This window comes from Castor canadensis, chromosome 1 (assembly GCF_047511655.1).
Source record: "Castor canadensis chromosome 1, mCasCan1.hap1v2, whole genome shotgun sequence".
NCBI classification, from domain to species: Eukaryota; Metazoa; Chordata; class Mammalia; order Rodentia; family Castoridae; genus Castor; species Castor canadensis.
In genome coordinates, this window is record NC_133386.1 from 193,871,355 (window position 1) to 193,880,704 (window position 9,350).

Consider the following 9,350-nt stretch of genomic DNA (forward strand, 5'->3'; position numbering starts at 1 on the left):
AGACTAGTGTCAGGCAGCGCCCTCTGCATCCTTAGCCAAAACAAAGAACTATTTGGCTAGAATGTCTTCAATGCTAAGCAGGCTTGGGTGGGGTCTTGAACTGTGCAGTTAGAAAGTAGTGTTTTCTGAGAGGCAGAATGACATAGGTTTCTTTGGGGTTGCTCTAGGCGAGGTCCGAGTCTCGACTTTGAAAGGGACTAGCTTGGATTACTTTGGGCAACTTACTTAACCTCTCTGAGTCTCAGTTTCCTTCTCCGTAAACTTGGGTGACAGTTGATTTTACCTACCTACAGAGGAATCGGGAATTTGATGGTGCTGTAGTGCTGGGTACAACACTTGGCTTCTTAATTGTTCATTGTTGTTGCTGTCAGTATTTCACAAGATCTAGTGATCAGAGTTTTCCCGACTCTAAATGGTTGATTTCAGGTAAATAGCTCAGCCTGGGTTTCCGCATCTGTGAAAGAGAGGGGGTGTCACTACTTGGACCGTGTCACTACTTGGACCGTAGCACTAGTGAGATGATAATGCCAAAGGCAAACACAAAAGTGGATTTTGATGCTGTGTGTTCAGAGTGAAATTGTGATACAGGTGATACCCACAACGCTCTTGAGGACTGTGAACAACTGCCCAGAAGGTTCCAAAAAGGCCTCAGACAAGAGGCAAGATCAAACTCTTTACCTCGGGCCAAGAGGCCTAGAGTAAATGTTCTAACTCAAGAGTATCATGGATCCCTTTGAGAATGCAATAACATGTTGTTAGTCCACTGTCTATGATAGTGCTGTGTGAACATAAACACACACAGTTGCTCTCAAATTTCAGGGGTTTTTATTATTTTATTAGCATATAATAGTTCTACAGAATACATTGTTGTATTTACCTATGTGCTTAAAATATATCTTAGTTGGATTTACCCCTTCCATCCTTCTCCCTCCCCACCTTAAATTTCAGGAGTTTTGTAGCCCCCTCCATTGGATTCTGGTAGTCCATGGATCCCTGTGACAGAAAGGCTTGCCCTTTCTCATCCCAACCTTATTTTCCCTGTTGTGAACTGCCAGCTTCATGAAGGCAAGGGTCTGTCTGCTGTGTTCACTGCTTTCATATACCCAGCACCTGGCACTTAAGAAGCACTCAGTGAGCAGATGTACAATGAAGAGTCCAGCCAGCTGGTTTTGCACCTTCCTGCCTTTGCAGCTGCTATTCCTTGTAAGAGCGACACATTCCATTCTTCAGTTTCTGATGTACGTATCCTTCACAACTCAGCTCAAGTTTCATTTCTGTCCAAAAGTTGTCTGTCCTCCTAGGCTGGGTTAAGTGCCTTGCCCACACACTCCCCCCTAAATCCTGTGCTAACGTCTGTTGAATCCCCGCACTGATCATGTTCTTATTCAAATAAATGGGATGTGGGGAGAGCCACCACATTGTCGGTAGTCATGTGCCTACTGCCTATCACAAGACCTGGCAGTAACAAGCCCATGGTAAACATTTGTTGAATAAATGAAAAGCGAGTGGTGGAAAATAAAGCTGGAAAGGTAGGCTAGGATCACCTTGGAATGACCTCTGTGAGACCAAGGACTTCCAGTGTTGTGAGGTATGTAACAGGGAACTCCTGGGTTTTGTTGTCTTGTTTTCTTTGGGTTTTGTTTGTTTCTGATGAAGGAGGATAGACATGGTTGAGTTTGTATGCTTTATGAATGGAGAATATATTGGAAAGGAGACCTTAAAGCAATTAAGAGGCCATTGTATGTATCAAGTGGTGAAGTGCTTGTCTAGCAAGCACAAAGCCCTGAATTCAAGCCCCAGTATCACAAAATAAATAAATAAAATAGATAAATAAGTAGAAACAAAGAAAGAAAAGAAAAAAAGAGGCCATTGTAATAGTTTATATATATATATATATATATGGGCGATTAAAGAGAGAGATCTAAGATATACTTTTGTAACAGAAGTAGGATGTATTAACCTGTTTCTTCCCCTGCCTCTGAAAGTAAGGCCCCTTCCTGGACTCTGGTCTCCTGGCAGTGCCACAGCAGAAGTATAACAGCATTATCACATCGGATCGAATGTGGGCTTCCGGCTGGAGCTGCTTCACAGTTCAGCGGACAAGAGCACTGTCTCAGGAGTCAGGCTGCATCCAAATCTTGGCTCTGCAGCTGATGAGTCCTGTGATTTTGCCCAAGTTGCCTAATCTCCTGAGACTCACTCTTGTTGTCTCATACAGGAAATTACTTCTTCAGCCTAACAAACACACATTATGAATATCGTGTAAGAAATGTAGATAAAATGGTACAGCCAGTTTGGAAAACCCTTTGGCAGTTCCTCAAATTTAAACATAGCCTTAGCATTATAACCAAGCATTTCCACTCCTAGAAACATACCCAAAAGAACTGAGATCATATGTTGACACAAAAATTTGTACATGATTGCTCAGAGTCATAGTATTCAATCACCGAAAAGTACAAACAACCCACTATCCATCAACTGATGGAGAAACAAAATGTAGAATTGCCCATGCAGTGTAATATTATTTGACATAAGAGGGAATTAAGTGTTATATACATATATACATATAGAAAGAGAGAACATGATTGTAGTAGTGGGCCTGTCTGAAGGAATCGGAGAGCGGGAGAGGAAAAGAGATGACTAAAAGTCAATAATATCAAAATACATTGTATCTGTGTTTGAAGATAATATAATGAAATGCACTGAAAGCTGTTCAATAATAAGGTAACAGGGCAATAGAGAAAGAGTAAGAAATAGAGGAGGTTAATCTGATTAAAGTACAATTTATGTATGTGTAAAATTCCACAGCAAAACCCCCGTGAACAATTTAAAAAAATGGACAGAAAGGTAAAACAAGTCCTGTCTGGGGGGGTGGGTACCAGTGGGAAGAAGGAAGGCAAAAGGAGGAGGTGAAAGAGGGCAAATATGGTGGATGCACTTTGTATGTGTATATGAAAATAGAACAATAAAACCTGTGGAAGTTGTTCTAAGATGGGGATAAAGGAGAATGATGGAAGGGGTGAATCTAATTAAGATACATTGTAAGCACATGTGTAAATGTCATAATAAACCACCCCCTGCAACTAATATATGTGCTTAAAAATATAATGTTTAAAAATAAAAAGAAGGAATGAAGTACTGATGCATATGATAACATAGTGAATCTTGAAAACATTATGCTAAGTGAAAGAAGTCAGACACAAAAAGCCACAATTACATTTATATGAAATGCCCAGAATAAGCAAATCCATAGAGACAGAGTAGATTAGTGGTTGTCAGAAAATAGAGGAGGGGGCTATAGAAAATGGCTGCTAATGGATATGGGGTTTCTTTTTAGAGCAATGAAAATGTGCAATTAGTGGTGATGGTTGTGAATATGCTGCAATACACTGTACACTTTAAAAGAGTGAATTTTATGATGTGTGAATTATATCTCAATTAAAAACCCCCAAACCTTTGCATGAATCAAGCACTTGGGACTGGATGGTAAGTAAGATACAGGTACTACCTTCAGAGAACAGAAAGCCAGTGGAAGAAAGGCTTAAGTGAGTCAAACACATTAAATGTAATTCATCTATGGGCAATGCCATGGAGGGGAGGGACATACATACTGCTATGGGAACATATAATTGGGGAGGGAGTTTCATCTAGAGGAGAGGTCAGGGAGCAATCTTTAAGGTGATGTGTATGCTAAGTTCTGAATATAGCTTTCTAGGACAGAATCAGTAGAATTTACAACCCCCAAGAGAGGACAGATCCTATGCCAGGAGGACACCTGAGGTTTGAGGTAGCTGAACAAGAGCAATCATGGATGAAGCACACAGGATGAGGGAGACTGTGGTGTGAGGTTGCAGCTAGAAATGTTGATACAAGATCCTGTTGAATTTTGTAAAACTATTAGGATTGGTCCCTAATCTCAAACAACCAAAACTGACCTTCCTCCTCCCTTCTTTGCTCCTCTTCCATTGTTGCCTATGTCAGTAACAGCAACACCCTCCACCTAGGGCTTAGTCCACAAAACTAGAGCCATCCTAGACTATGCTTCCTGCCTCCCTCTCCATGTTGAACCTGCCAGTGAGCCCGTGGTTCCTATCTTCTAAAGACCTCCTGTCACCATCCATTGTACACCCTGGTCACTGCCACCCACTAAGCCTAGATCACTACCAGCTCCAGACTAGACTCTTGGCACCCTTCCGACCTAGCTTTCCTAATCCCACCCCTGTATGTGACCCCAACATCAGCCAGCATGGTCTACTGGAAATGCAGATTTGTTCAGGTCATTTCCTTTGAAATGTTTCCTGTGACCCTTGGAGAAATGTAGATTTGAATAATGGTCCCTGAGTCCTGCTGCTGCTCTAAGCCTCCTTCCTAGCCTCTCTTCTGTGTTTTTACCATGGTAACTCCCTTCACATTAATACTTTATGCTCTCTCCATCAAGCCTGGAACATCTCCCCCCACTCCCCCAGTAGCTAACCAGATCTTGACTTAATGTTCACTTCCTTTAAATGTCTGACTTCTCGCAAAAACTTGTCTGACTAGCAATAAATCCTTTTGCTATGTGACCTATATAATATCTGATTTTCTCTTTGATTAAATCCATCAAGATGTGTCTATTTCCTCTGATGGACTATGTGGCTCACAGAGCAGTCACCTGTACTCATCTTCTTCCATAGTTCTATCCACCAGGTCCTCTGCTTAGCAAATTCCCACCCATCCTCCAAATCTCACTCACCTATCATTTTCTGAGAGGCACCTTACTGAACACCCAGAGGAGGGAGCACATTCCTTTATATAGCCTCACACCCCTGAACATCTTTTGTAACACTCATCACAACTATAAGAGCACCTGGTTTTATTTTTTATTTATTTATTTATTTTCTTTTATTATTCATATGTGCATACAAGGCTTGGGTCATTTCTCCCCCCTGCCCCCACCCCCTCTCTTACCACCCACTCCGCCCCATCCCACTCCCCCCCACCCCCTCAATACCCAGCAGAAACTATTTTGCCCTTATTTCTAATTTTGTTGTAGAGAGAGTATAAGCAATAATAGGAAGGAACAAGGGTTTTTGCTGGTTGAGATAAGGATAGCTATACAGGGCATTGACTCACATTGATTTCCTGTGCATGTGTGTTACCTTCTAGGTTAATTCTTTTTTATCTAATCTTTTCTCTAGTTCCTGGTCCCCTTTTCCTATTGGCCTCAGTTGCTTTTAAGGTATCTGCTTTAGTTTCTCTGCGTTAAGGGCAACAAATGCTAGCTAGTTTTTTGGGTGTCTTACCTATCCTCACCCCTCCCTTGTGTGCTCTCTCTTTTATCATGTGCTCAAAGTCCAATCCCATTGTTGTGTTTGCCCTTGATCTAATGTCCACATATGAGGGAGAACATACGATTTTTGGTCTTTTGGGCCAGGCTAACCTCACTCAGAATGATGTTCTCCAGTTCCATCCATTTACCAGCGAATGATAACATTTTGTTCTTCTTCATGGCTGCATAAAATTCCATTGTGTATAGATACCACATTTTCTTAATCCATTCGTCAGTGGTGGGGCATCTTGGCTGTTTCCATAACTTGGCTATTGTGAATAGTGCCGCAATAAACATGGGTGTGCAGGTGCCTCTGGAGTAACCTGTGTCACAGTGTTTTGGGTATATCCCCAAGAGCGGTATGAGCACCTGGTTTTAATAAAACTGTCTCTTCCACTAGATTTTTTTTTTAATCTCATTCCTCTTTGCCCAGGCACCTAAAACAATGCTTGTCATAAGATTCCTCTGGTCACCTTGAAAGTGCTCTTACGGAAATCTCTGAAATTGCTCGCAAAATTCTATGCACATTGGGAAAACAGTCCATAGCTTTTATCAGATTTTTAAAGGGGTCTAAGACCCAAAAGAGACTTTGAACCTTTCCTCAGATGCTGAAGTAGCTGTCTTCCCTTTAGAACAGCACAACTAGACTTGTATGTGAAGCCATCCCCCTAGAATATAAATTCTAACAGGGCAAATATCTTTATCTGTTTTGTTCATTAATAAATTCCAAGTGCCTAGAATGGTGCCTGACACATTCTAGGTGTAGGTGTGAGATGATCAAACAGACTCAGACAACTGCATCAGTTGTCTAGACTGTATGTATATGAGCTATCCATTCCTAAGTTACAAATTACCCTAAACACTTTTTTGAGGCAGGGTCTTGCTATGTAGCCCAGGCTGGCTGCAAACTCATGATCTTTCTTTTCTCAGCCTCCCTGAGTACTGGGATTACAGGCATGTACCATCACACAAAACAGTGTCTTAAAACTCAGGGCCTCAAGAATGTTAGGCAAGAGCACTAACAGTGAGTGACACTCCCACCCCTTAAAACATTTATCATGTTTCTCTAGGTTGACAGGGTGCAGCTTAACTGGATCCTGTACTTCAGGGTCTCTCATGGAGTGCACAGAATGGGATGCAGTCATCTAAAAGTTCGTCAAGGGAAGGATCTGCTTCCAGACTCACAGCAATTCCTTGCTGGCTGTTGACTGAAGCCTGCCCTCTAATCCTTACCACATGGGACTTTTTAATAGGTCAGTTCACAACATGGAAGCTCACTTCATCAGAGTAAGCAAGGGAAGAAGGGAGAGAAAGGGAGGGACTAACAGACATTGCATCTCAGCATCCCACCACCTTTGCTGCGTCTTTGCTGTGTTGTTCATTAGAAGCAAGTCTCTAGATCTACTGCACACTCAAGGAGGGGATTATACAAGAGCATGAATACCAGGAGGCACACTAGAGGCACCAGTGATCTTACAGGCTGCCTGCCAAGGACACTTGTTTTTTTTTTTTGTTTTGTTTTGTTTTGATTTGGCTTGGTTTGGTTTTTGAGACAGGGTCTCACTGTGTAGCCAGACTGGCCTTAAACTTGCTATATAGCCCAGGCTGACCTTCTACTCCAGATCCTCCTGCCTCTGCCTCTTCAGTGCCGGGATTACAGTTGTATATCACCACTCCTAGCTATCTACATGTTTCTTATGTAGTACCTACTTCCTCTCAATATCAGACCACAAGCAGATGAAGATAAGGGAAGAAATTAGTGGTGGGAGGTTTGGTGGATAGCTGAGCCTCTGCTCATCTTCCAGTTGACTGTTAGCAGCCAGGAAGGCAGGCTGACTGGATCACATCTTTTTGAAAAAAACTTAAGTTCAGATTTTCATGAGATATTTCCTGACTTTTAAACCAGGATAAATCAAGCAAAAACACATCTGGGGATTAGCAATTTATGACTCCTCCCTATGACTGAAAGGCCCTAATTCTTTTTTCTTACTCCTTTTGAATGTGTGCATTGATCTCTCCCATCTTCTACCCCACCCCACTTGCTTATTGGAGGTGGGGACCTAGCTAACTTGCTTTGGGCATTTTCCTTAGTACTTTGCACGTAGCAAACCAATGATAAATACTGCCAAGTGAAATGTGAAACTGCTGACAGATAACCTTAGGGTTTATTCCCCTCAATCCTGGAACAGTGGTTAGACGTGGTCTCTTGTGTCTACAGTCCCAGCTCTGCCTCGTTTCCTACATAAGATTAGGCAGATTACTAACTTCTGAGACCATGAGCTTCATCATATGTAAAATGAGAACAACTGTACCTGCCTCAGAGGTGTTATAAGGTTAAATGAAATAATATACTTGAGGCACTTATCACAGAGATTACCATACCACAGCAACTCAGCACATGTGAGCTACTCTTACATCACCCTTTTCTCTCCTCATAGCCTCCTTGCTCCTCCTCTTAGTCCATTACCCAACATTTACCACTGTCTAACCTGGCTGGCAGTGAGAGTGAGCCTGTAAAATGCAAACATGTCTTTGCATTGAAGAGTTTAAATCCTACAAGTTTCCTGCTGCCTTTAGTAGGACAAAATCCAAACTCCTTAACAAAGCCCACTCACAAGGCTCTTTTGGAGCTGCACCACCCCAGCCTTCAGGCCTCATCTCTCAGCTCTACCTCTCTTCACACTCAGCCCTCCAGTCATACTTTAGTTGTTTCCTGAGTGCTCCACACTTTTCTGCCATTTCAAAGACCTTCCAAGTATTAGTCTCTCCAGCTCCTGGAACCTCTCCTCCCTGCTTCTACCATGCTATTTGTTCTAGCTATGTAACTGGAACTTCAAGAATTGATGTTCCTTGCTAAACCTGAAGACAGGTACAATATCTAATTTCCTCCCCACTCCCCTCTGTGCCAAACAACTGGCACTGGAAGAAAATGAGCAAATGATAAAACACTTACACCTGTAATCCTAGCTACTTAGGGGGCAGAGATCAGGAGGATCGTGGCTTGAAGCCAGCCCAGGCAAATAATTCCACAAAAAAACCCTTGACACATGCACACACCCACAAAAAAAAGGACTGGTGGAATGGCCCAAGGTGTAACCCTGAGTTCAAGCCCCAGTACCGCAAAAAAAAAAAAGTGCAATGGCAGGACATACCTGTAAGCAGACAGCGCCACCTATTGACTCAAGTCTGCACTTCAGCACCTAGCAAGGAACCTTAATAGTCTTAAGTAGAATAATTTTGAAATTTTACAGGAGTCCATTGGGTGCTTCTATCTCCAACCAAACTTTTTTTTTTTTTTTTCTAAAGCAGCACTGGGGTTTGAACTCAGGGCCTCACACCTGCTAGGCAGGTGCTCTTACCAGGCCACTCCACCAGGCCCCTCCCACCAAATTTAGCAATATAAAGAGCTAATGTTATTAAGTACTTAATGTATGCCAGGCATGTCCACAAGCTCTTTAGTTATTAACAGTTAATTTTCACAATGACCCAGTGAGGCAAGTACCTTTAGTGCAACTTTATGGATGGGGCAACTGAGGCACAGAATGTCACTCAAGATCACACAGCTAGAAAATCTGAGTCAAAACTCAAATCCAGGGCTGGTGGAGTGGCTTAAGTGGTAAAGCGCCTGCCTAGCAAGCGTGAGGTCAATTTCAAACCCCAGTGCTGCCAAAAAAAAAAAACACCAACCAATCAGTCTGGCTTGGCTTGAACCTGCACTTGTAAACCCCAAACTCTGCCTCTATTATCATTTACTCCATCTCCAGTGACCTACTGCTGTCCTAGACACCTCCACCAGAGGCCCACTTTGAAGATACTGCCATTAGCGGCTTAAGTGTCAACCAAAATGCCATCTGGAATGACCCACACATTCTGAAAACTGCAGAGTACCCAAAGGCACTCCTCAGACAGGACTTGTACTTGGTCCCTTTGCAGTGAGACAGCAAATGCAGCATAGCATTGGCTTCCATGTTAAGGCTCCTCTTCTGTGACCTCCAGAAAGCAGCCCCCTTTTTGAGTCTTCAGCTCAGATGGGTTAGCTTGG